Source organism: Schistocerca gregaria, chromosome 5 (assembly GCF_023897955.1).
Source record: "Schistocerca gregaria isolate iqSchGreg1 chromosome 5, iqSchGreg1.2, whole genome shotgun sequence".
NCBI classification, from domain to species: domain Eukaryota; kingdom Metazoa; phylum Arthropoda; class Insecta; order Orthoptera; family Acrididae; genus Schistocerca; species Schistocerca gregaria.
The window spans coordinates 663,444,487-663,454,287 of record NC_064924.1 but is presented as its reverse complement, the minus strand read 5'-3'; the positions used below and the strand labels follow the sequence as shown (position 1 = coordinate 663,454,287).

Below are 9,801 nucleotides of genomic sequence, written 5' to 3'. Positions count from 1 at the left end.
ATATGTGACGTCACCAGATTAGCAGCAGTGGAGCCTGTCGGTGTGTCGCACCTGGTCGTTCTAAGTCAGTTCTCTCGTTGCTGTGGCTCCGGGCCGCCGTGTGCGACTTTAACGCGGGGGGCTCAGGTTTCGAGCTGTGCGTCTGGACGGCTGTATTTTTTTTCCACTGCATTTTACAATTATGTGTTTACATTAAGGTAATATTCATTATTTTGTTTACCGGTATCGCGTTCTCCGCTGAGTCATTACCAAGTGCAGTACAACTAAAGCCTTCCTCATTGCGCAACAAGTAAATAAACGTATTAGCTTCCGAATTCCATCGCTACCAGTAAATGACCTACGTGTCCTTTACTAAGTGAAGTCTGTAAAAAAATAGACAAAAGGAAAAAAACACAAAATCACAAAATAGCAACAACTTTTCCTTGGTTACGGAGAGGACAATAATTCTGCAGCTTCTGCGTTTACAACATATCACATTTACAAAAGGTGTTCGAGAACAGAGGAGCCTAGCGAAGCGATTTGTAGCACTGCTCCCAACAGTTGTGTGCGATTGACAAACCCAGTCGCTGCACATGCGGCGAGCTACTACGTCTTGCGACGTTACATTTTCTACATTTGTCGTCCACCTTTGAGATATTTCTCAACATTTGCGGCCCCATGTGTCCTATACCAAATTTTTTGTACCAAGCGAGGTGGCGCAGAGGTTAGCACACTGGAGTCTCATTCGGGTGGACGTCCAGCCTTCGAAGTTTAGGTTTTCCGTGATTTCCGTAAAACGCCCCAGACAAATTCCGGGATGGTTCCTTCGGAAGAGCACGGCCGATTTATTTCCTAATCCTTAACACAATCCGTGGTGGTATTCCGCCTTTAATGACCTCGATGTGAACGTGACGTTAAACCAAATCTTCCTTTCCTTCCTTCAAACCACTCGCCTCAGCGTCATCTACGTCGCTTCAGGGGTTTTTAAACGTTAATAAGAATCATTTGCCTTGTACAGAAGGTCATAGGTTAAAAACAGAGTTAAAAGCAGGCCAGGAAGTGGTGTACCAGGCACGGTGGGTGTATCCTGCTCTGATCGTGGAGTTGTATGAAGCTAGAATGAGATTTTCACTCTGCAGCGGAGTGTGCGCTGATATGAAACTTCCTGCAGATTCTAGAAACGTCCCCCAGGCTGTGGCTAACCCATGTCTCCGCAATATCCTTTCTTCCAGGAGTGCTAGTTCTGCAAGGTTCGCAGGAGAGCGTCTGTGAAGTTTGGAAGGTAGGAGACGAGGTACTGGCGGAATTACAGCTGTGAGGACGGGGCGTCAGTCGTGCTTGGGTAGCTCAGTTGGTGGAGCACTTGCCCGCGAAAGGCAAAGGTCCCGAGTTCGAGTCTCGGTCCGGTACACAGTGTTAGTCTGCCAGGGAGTTTTGTATGAAGCTTTTGCCCTCTGCTTGTTTCCATTTCATTCCTACTTTCGATGTGCGCTGTTTGTGAGGAGTCCATCTCGCTTGTCGAAACAGACATAATGGAATTACCAATAAAAAGATGAAGCACGAAGTTCGGCTTGTCCACGTACAATGGAGTCGATGTGAACTTCAGCATACAGGTGGTACAGAGCAAGGCTGTGAAGTAGACGCGCTTCATCCACTTGCGAGCTATGTGGCGCATGCCGCTACCGCCCGGCTCGCTCCCAGTACCTCCGCAAAGTGAATTGCGCGCCTTCTGTCTGGGACGAGGCGTCGTGTTTATGACAGCCGGGAGCCAGCCAGCTATACAGAGCGGCTTAGGAAGCAGAGCAGGCCAGCCCAGGGCAAACAGAGGCACGGCGAGGTTCAGTTCTGATCCGCTTAGCGGCCGCGCAGCGAGTAGTGACGTCAGTCTGCACGTGCACGGGGACCTGGACTGCACACGTGGGCGCCCACGTGGCAAGCGGCGAGCCCGCTTTCATCAGCTCATCCATTATAGACCTGTGTCGCCATCAGCACAGCGAGTACAGAAAGGCCTGCTAAACCGATTTCGCGAGTATGTCAACCCACTCGGACAGGTTCGACTCACTGGCGAAGTCATGGGAAGCATTGTCCTGCCCAACGTGAAATTCGCCCGCGACCAATAATACCGCGATCTCGGGAAAGCGATTTGGAATTAGTCAACAACGCCATGCGGCGCTGATAGTCCGAAGACGTCGATAACAAGGAAGAAATACGATGCTTCAGAAACGACCAGCGTTTGACCTCACTAACAACACAAACACATTAGCAAAATAAAATTCGACAAACTAACAGGACCTACTGGGAGTACAGGTTTATGGACCGGGAATGTTTTTGTTGTTCGCGCTTTAGAACATACTGAAACTAGAATAAAATCAGACAAAAGGAGCTTTGAACAGGTCGTAAACGTGTAATCCCCCAACAGAAAAAATCCGAAACCTGCCAACAGTAAAAATGTAATTGTTTATATCATTCACATTCAGCGTAACCTCCCAATAAAAGATTCCGTAACCTACCAATAATACAAAGTGACTAAACTCTCAATAAAATTGTGTCTCACTTTTATTTTCAATAACTGACTGTGAATTTAAACAGGTAAATTTTGGACGTCAGCAGTGCTGCGTCATGGCCCTGAAAATTCATTCTGAATAAATTAAACATCTTCCCTCAATGAAGTCGCCAGATGACGCATATATATGTGCTCCTATAAGAAATTTTCTGGCACAGCCCAGTGCAATGCTGGCCGATAGATTTGTCATGTACACAAAGACACAACTGATTTTCATTACAATAATCGGGATGACCATCGATTGGAGAAATTAGTAAATTCTTTAAATTGAGACGAATCATTGCCAAAAGTTACTTTTTATGAGAAAGATTATTACTAAGAGATTTTTCAAACATTTACATGGGACTTGATATAACAATTTGCGCGAGGCTGCTTTTACATTATACTACAACGCTCAGGCATCGCCATCGCTCCCCACCACCTGCCCAGCCAACTCCATACACACGACTCTAGCTTCTACACATTCCTACTGCCACACAGTTCCTACTGCATACAACACTGCTCTCTGGTCTGAGATTCTAGTATAGTTTACATATCGCAGGCAGCACGTGAGCAATTCGTCGAAATTACATCTGCTCGAGTGCGCTAGCAAAAAATTCCTTAGTCATGGACCTCTTACAAACGTACTTATAAAATTTACAAAGTATACAGAGTAAAAAGATCGTCGTAACACTTTCATCAGCTTTGCTAGTCACAAGAAAACGATCACCTTCCAAAATAACTTAGACCCGGGGCTACGGTACCGCAAATTTCGTTTGGAAAAAGAAAATAGCTTTTTGTCGTTATACATTCGTGGTCGCCCCAGTCCATAACCTATCGAACCTAGGTCTCCGGCTAGGCTATGGCTCAGGCTGTCACTACTATTTCATAAAAGAAACGTGTTTTAGTACAGAACGAAGTCGACAACAAAGTCTCCCCTCACTGGGTCGCCATCTTCGCTAGAGAGATGTAAGCTGCAGATTTAAGCCACCCCTCGTCAGAAACACTTGTTGTTGTTGTTGTTGTTGTTGTCTTCAGTCCTGAGACTGGTTTGGTGCAGCTCTCCATGCTACTCTATCCTGTGCAAGCTTCTTCATTTCCCAGTACCTACTGCAACCTACATCCTTCTGAATCTGCTTAGTGTATTCATCTCTTGATCTCCCTCTACGATTTTTACCCTCCACACTGCCCTCCAATGCTAAATTTGTGATCCCTTGATGCCTCAAAACATGTCCTACCAAAAGATCCCTTCTTCTAGTCAAGTTGTGCCACAAACTTCTCTTCTCCCCAATCCTATTCAATACTTCCTCATTAGTTACGTGATCTATCCACCTTATCTTCAGCATTCTTCTGTAGCACCACATTTCGAAAGCTTCTATTCTCTTCTTGTCCAAACTAGTTATCGTCCATGTTTCACTTACATACATGGCTACACTCCAAACAAATACTTTCAGAAACGACTTCCTGATACATAAATCTATATTCGATATTAACAACTTTCTCTTCTTCAGAAACGCTTTCCTGGCCATTGCCAGTCTACATTTTATATCCTCTCTACTTCGACCATCATCAGTTATTTTACTTCCTAAATAGCAAAATTCCTGTACTACTTTAAGTGTCTCATTTCCTAATCTAATTCCCTCAGCATCACCCGATTTAATTTCACTGCTTTCCATTATCCTCGTTTTGCTTTTGTTGATGTTCCTCTTATATCCTCCTTTCAAGACACTGTCCATTCCGTTCAACTGCTCTTGCAAGTCCTTTGCCGTTTCTGACAGAATTACAATGTCATCGGCGAACCTCAAAGTTTTTAATTCTTCTCGATGAATTTTAATACCTACTCCAAATTTTTCTTTTCTTTCCTTTACTGCTTGCTCAATAAACAGATTGAATAACATCGGGGAGAGGCTACAACCCTGTCTCACTCCTTTCCCAACCACTGCTTCCCTTTCATGCCCCTCGACTCTTATGACTGCCATCTGGTTTCTGTACAAATTGTAAATAGCCTTTCGCTCCCTGTATTTTACCCCTGCCACTTTCAGAATTTGAAAGAGTGTATTCCAGTCAACATTGTCAAAAGCTTTCTCTAAGTCTACAAGTGCTAGAAACGTAGTTTTGCCTTTTCTTAATCTTTCTTCTAAGATAAGTCGTAAGGTCAGTATCGCCTTACGTGTTCCAACATTTCTACGGAATCCAAACTGATCCTCCCCAAGGTCCGCATCTACCGACTGTTCCATTCGTCTGTAAAGAATTCGCGTTAGTATTTTGCAGTTGTGACTTATTAAACTGATAGTTCGGTAATTTTCACATCTATCAACACCTGCTTTCTTTGGGATTGGAATTATTATATTCTTCTTGAAGTCTGAGGGTATTTCGCCTGTCTCATACATCTTGCTCACCAGCTGGTAGACTTTTGTCATGACTGGCTCTCCCAAGGCCGTCAGTAGTTCTAATGGAATGTTGTCTACTCCGGGGGCCTTGTTTCGACTCAGGTCTTTCAGTGCTCTGTCAAACTCGTCACGCAGTATCTTATCTCCCATTTCGTCTTCATCTACATCCTCTTCCATTTCCATAATATTGTCCTCAAGTACATCGCCCTTGTATAAACCTTCTATATACTCTTTCCACCTTTCTCCCTTCCCTTCTTTGCTTAGAACTGGGTTGCCATCTGAGCTCTTGATATTCATACACGTGCTTCTCTTCTCTCCAAAGGTCTCTTTAATTTTCCTGTAGGCAGTATCTATCTTACCCCTAGTGAGATAAGCCTCTCCATCCTTACATTTGTCCTCTAGCCATCCCTGCTTAGCCATTTTGCACTTCGTGTCGATCTCATTTTTGAGACGTTTGTATTCCTTTTTGCCTGCTTCATTTACTGCATTTTTATATTTTCTCCTTTCATCAATTAAATTCAATATTTCTTCTGTTACCAAGGATTTCTAGCAGCCCTCGTCTTTTTACCTACTTTATCCTCTGCTGCCTTCACGACTTCATCCCTCAGAGCTACCAATTCTTCTTCTACTGTGTTTCATTCCCCCATTCCTGTCAATTGTTCCCATAAAAGTATGCTGTGGTGTCACCGCTAGACACCACACTTGCTAGGTGGTAGACCGAACGCCACCACCCGGTCTAGACCAGAGAGGCTCCTTAGCACTCACCCCAGTTGTACAGCCGACTTTGCTAGCCCATGGTTCACTGTCTACATACGCTCTCATTTGCAGAGACGACAGTTTACCACAGCCTTCAGCTACGTCATAGCAAGGCGCCATATTCAGTAATTAGAATGAATTCTGAACAGACAATACTGGGAATCATGTGCCGTCAAGAGCGACGTTCATCATTAATGGATTAAAGTTAAGTATCAAACTAATTACGTCGGCTTTCTGAATTCTAATTCCTTGTCATGTTCCAGACCTCACGTCAGTATAGTTCTTCCCTCCTCACGCCAGCCTGCGTGAGCTAAAACCCGTGCATTTCGGCCTCCACTAGTAACACAACATGTGCAATCATCTCTGACTCATACAAACAAAAACGTCCCAGGCATCATTTATGTATCGTATGACGTCACATTTCAAAGAATGTACTGACGGCTTACACTGTTCACTAGTCTGTGAATTCCATCTCTTATGATCTTAGTGGGTTTATTTACTACTTAGTTATTTACTTAGTAAGTTACGTGTTCGACAGATTATTTGAACGATTTTTGTGTCGAAACGAGTAGTGTAGACATCAATGAACACATTTTTTAGTCCTACTTGTGGAACTACACTCAAATACAAGTTCTTTCACTTTTTGCTTTACTTTTTTATTTTTATATTCTTTACTGGCTACCAGTTTTTAATCAGAAGTTCGTCGAAAGAATAGGAGTTGTCCAGGAGAAATGATTTTAAGCTAGATTTACAGGTTGTTTTGCTACCTGTCAGACGTTTTATGTACTGGGAAAATCATCAAAAACTGATGCTGCTGCATAATGAACTCCTTTCTGCGCCCATGACAGGTTTAATAGTGAGCAGTAAAAGTCATTTTCCCGTCTAGCGTTGTAGGTATGGACATCACCGTACTTCTCAAATTGGAATGGATTATTTATGACGAATATCATTAGCGGATACATGTATTGTGACAGCGCAGTTAAAAAGCCCATATACTTGATGGGGTCTACGAGACTTCCGTGGGCGGACACCACGCGTTATTCGCAGTGCTCGCTCTCGTGCGTTCAGTGCTTTTTTTTCTAAGTGATGAGTTACCCCTTAATATTACTCCATAAGACGTTATTGAGTGGAGTATTTCACAAGATTAATTTGTTTGTTTCCAGGATTAGCAATTACCAGAAGAGCAAAAGTAGGTGAACGTAATCGTTTGAGAAGCTCAGTAATACCCTTCTTCCAATTAAAGTTTTGATCAACATGTACACCCAAAAAAATTGGAGCATTCTACCTTATTTAGTGCTTCTGCTCATGTGCTACATCAGTTGTTGTTCAGAACTGAATATAGTACCTTCTGTGATCTAGAAAAACAGTATTGTTACACAACAATTTCATATCGGTAATAGTGAACTACCGGAAAAATTTCTGCTTGGCAGATGGACCCTCAAATCACAACCGCAAAATTTTCTCGAGTCATTGCAGCAAGTTGTTTGACTCTCACTGGTGTAGCAACATTTCTTTCTTTGATAGACCGAGATACCTCCTGCTCTGAGATACTCTATTAGATCTTTCTCAGACAATATTCACATCCTTTCTTCGATAGATCGAGATATTACTTACTCTGACTGGCCTCGGAATATGTGTTCTCTTGAGATAATGAATGATAATGAATGCAGACTGACTTACCGTCACCGTGTAATATTCGTATGCACCGGACAACCGTTGTCGTTGTTTGTTAGTGTAGTTGAATTTAGAGGTCGAGTTATTTCGGTTAGGAAACGTTCGCAGTGAGTCACCAGCTGAACGCCTGCAAGCTCTAGACGCTAGTGCATTCGTAACCAGCGGTCGAGTGCATCCTCTGTCACGAGCGGCAACTGTCGAAATCAGCTGTTGTTTACGTTGTTGATGTCACAACGTCGAAATTTGTCCGTTTTCCCCTGATGTGTATTTACGTTAATAATCTCGTGTCTGGAGCTGATATCTCAGCGCTTTCAAAGTTAAATGCGTAGTTATGAAAGTATATCATTAATAGATATAAATGACAATTTTCTTATACCTTATTATATAAATTGGAGAAAACTATATTAACCCTTAAGGAATACTGCAACTACTCGTGGGGGTATAGCTCAGTGGTAGAGCATTCGACTGCAGATCGAGAGGTCCCCGGTTCAAACCCGGGTGCCCCCTTCTATTTTTAAAGTTATGCGCAGAATGTACTTCTGCTAAAGTTCCCTTCTTTAATGAATTTTGTTGTCTTTAACCGCTTTTCTGTAATTGTAATATGCCTGAGGTTCCGTTAAATGAAATGTACATCAACTCATGATATGTAATCCTACGCCAATAGCCAGATCGTACTGGGAGGTGATGGCAATTGAATAACGCCGAATGCTCTTCGCAAATGGTCACTTGAAAAGCTGTTCACCTGGCAAACCTGTTGACTTCGGAGTGCGTTCTAAGGCCTGTACTACTTCACTCAGTACGACACGCAATGCGGAACTTGGAACTGAGACGTGCGTGCTTTTAGCACAAACATTCTAGTCCCGCTGCCTCACTGGAGGTCACCGACTGTCGCCTGACGAGGTCGTGTTTATCCGCTTGTCAATCTCCCAGGCATACAATTGCGCAGTTATGCATGCGTGATTGCGTGGCTTTCACACGGAAGCCGCTTCGCCTATTCGTTTCATTGTACGGGTTACATAATGCTTCCTTTTGCTCTTCATCTGACTGACGGTAACTGACTGCCGACATGTACCCTTAGCATTATTTTTGGGAACCGAGTATATTATTAAGAGCGACAAACATAAGACCTGAAAGGCATCCTGGTATTAGGGAAAAACTAACTACTGCAGTCAGATATCATGATAAATAAAACCGCTTCAAAATGAGCTTGAAACTACAAATGTTAAACTGTAAAAGTGAAGTACTACTTTAAAAATATGCACTAAGGTTGTAAGAGAATTAGAATCCAATCAAAAATGATTATAGATCTCAGACGCATTGTAAGTGAAGAATTACATATTATTACAAGTTACAAATATTGTGGTACACATTTGTGTAGAGAATAGTGGCGATGGATTGCAATTTACTAGTATTTCTAGAAAGCTTATCAGCTTAAATTCTTTTTCTCTGTATAGAGAGCCGGTCCGAGAACATTTTTTCGCACAATCGACTCGTCATTCCCATTCCCTAGTCATTAGTTGCTTTTTCTCGAGATCTTGCTAAGACTTTAAAAATAAATTTAAATCAAGTGATCGTGGAGTAGATACCTTTTTTTTTTAAAGTGCTACGTCGATATTCCTTTGAAAAAGAAATTAATTTCCGAATCTTATTCCAGTGCTAAATATGAAAAGATGAAACTGTTAATTCCGTTTAACATAATTACCAAATTCTTCAAAGGCCTTAGGAAAAGCATAAATAAATAAACCAATTGTTCTGTTCTACCATTAGCAAATACGTGCTGTCTACTAACGTGGTTGAAAAGGATGAAAATATGAAATTTGTTATTTATTTTAATAATGAGACTTTTATTATATATTTTGCGAATTATTTCAATTTCCATAGGAAACGTGTTAAATAAAGGAAACTGTTACTGCGAAAGTAGTGAGTTACCTGTGGAGTAAATTCACCAGTAAGTAGCCAAATGTTACACAATTTGCCTTGAAAGTAACTAAAAATTGATACAATCAAAATTTGTGTATTTAAAACTGAAAACGAAAACAGAAATTTACCTGTGTCGCGAAAGAGAAACGTTCTATTTATAAAGTCATGTATAATTCCTACAACTGTTCAGTATTTGTAACGAGAATTTTTCCGTTGGATAAAAACGTTGTATTGAAATTTTTCCAGTCTTTAATTTGGCAAAATCCATTCAAAATAGAATTTGAATCTACTGACTTCATGGTATCGCGTTCGGTGGCTATAAATGACTCAGTCCTCGCAATTGCACCTGAGGAAACGTTGACATAACGTATGCTGTATCAGCCTGTGTTCTGAAAAACTGCTTTCGCTACAAACTACAGACTTACGTATAGTCAGGGGGAGTCGCACGCTTATAAAAAATGTTTTGAGAAATAGTCAATAAAATTGCCTTTTGTGGAGAAATTCAGCACAAAGAATTGGCCTCTAAGGTCAGAAATTCTT

The 9,801-nt window shown here is 41.8% G+C and overlaps 1 non-coding gene across 1 annotated transcript; it reads left to right on the top strand.

Annotated features, from left to right (window-relative positions):
- Window positions 1-7,776: 7,776 nt before the first annotated feature.
- Window positions 7,777-7,848, top strand: Trnac-gca (transfer RNA cysteine (anticodon GCA)). The gene has a single exon. It is a non-coding gene; the product is annotated as a tRNA-Cys (tRNA).
- Window positions 7,849-9,801: the final 1,953 nt, after the last annotated feature.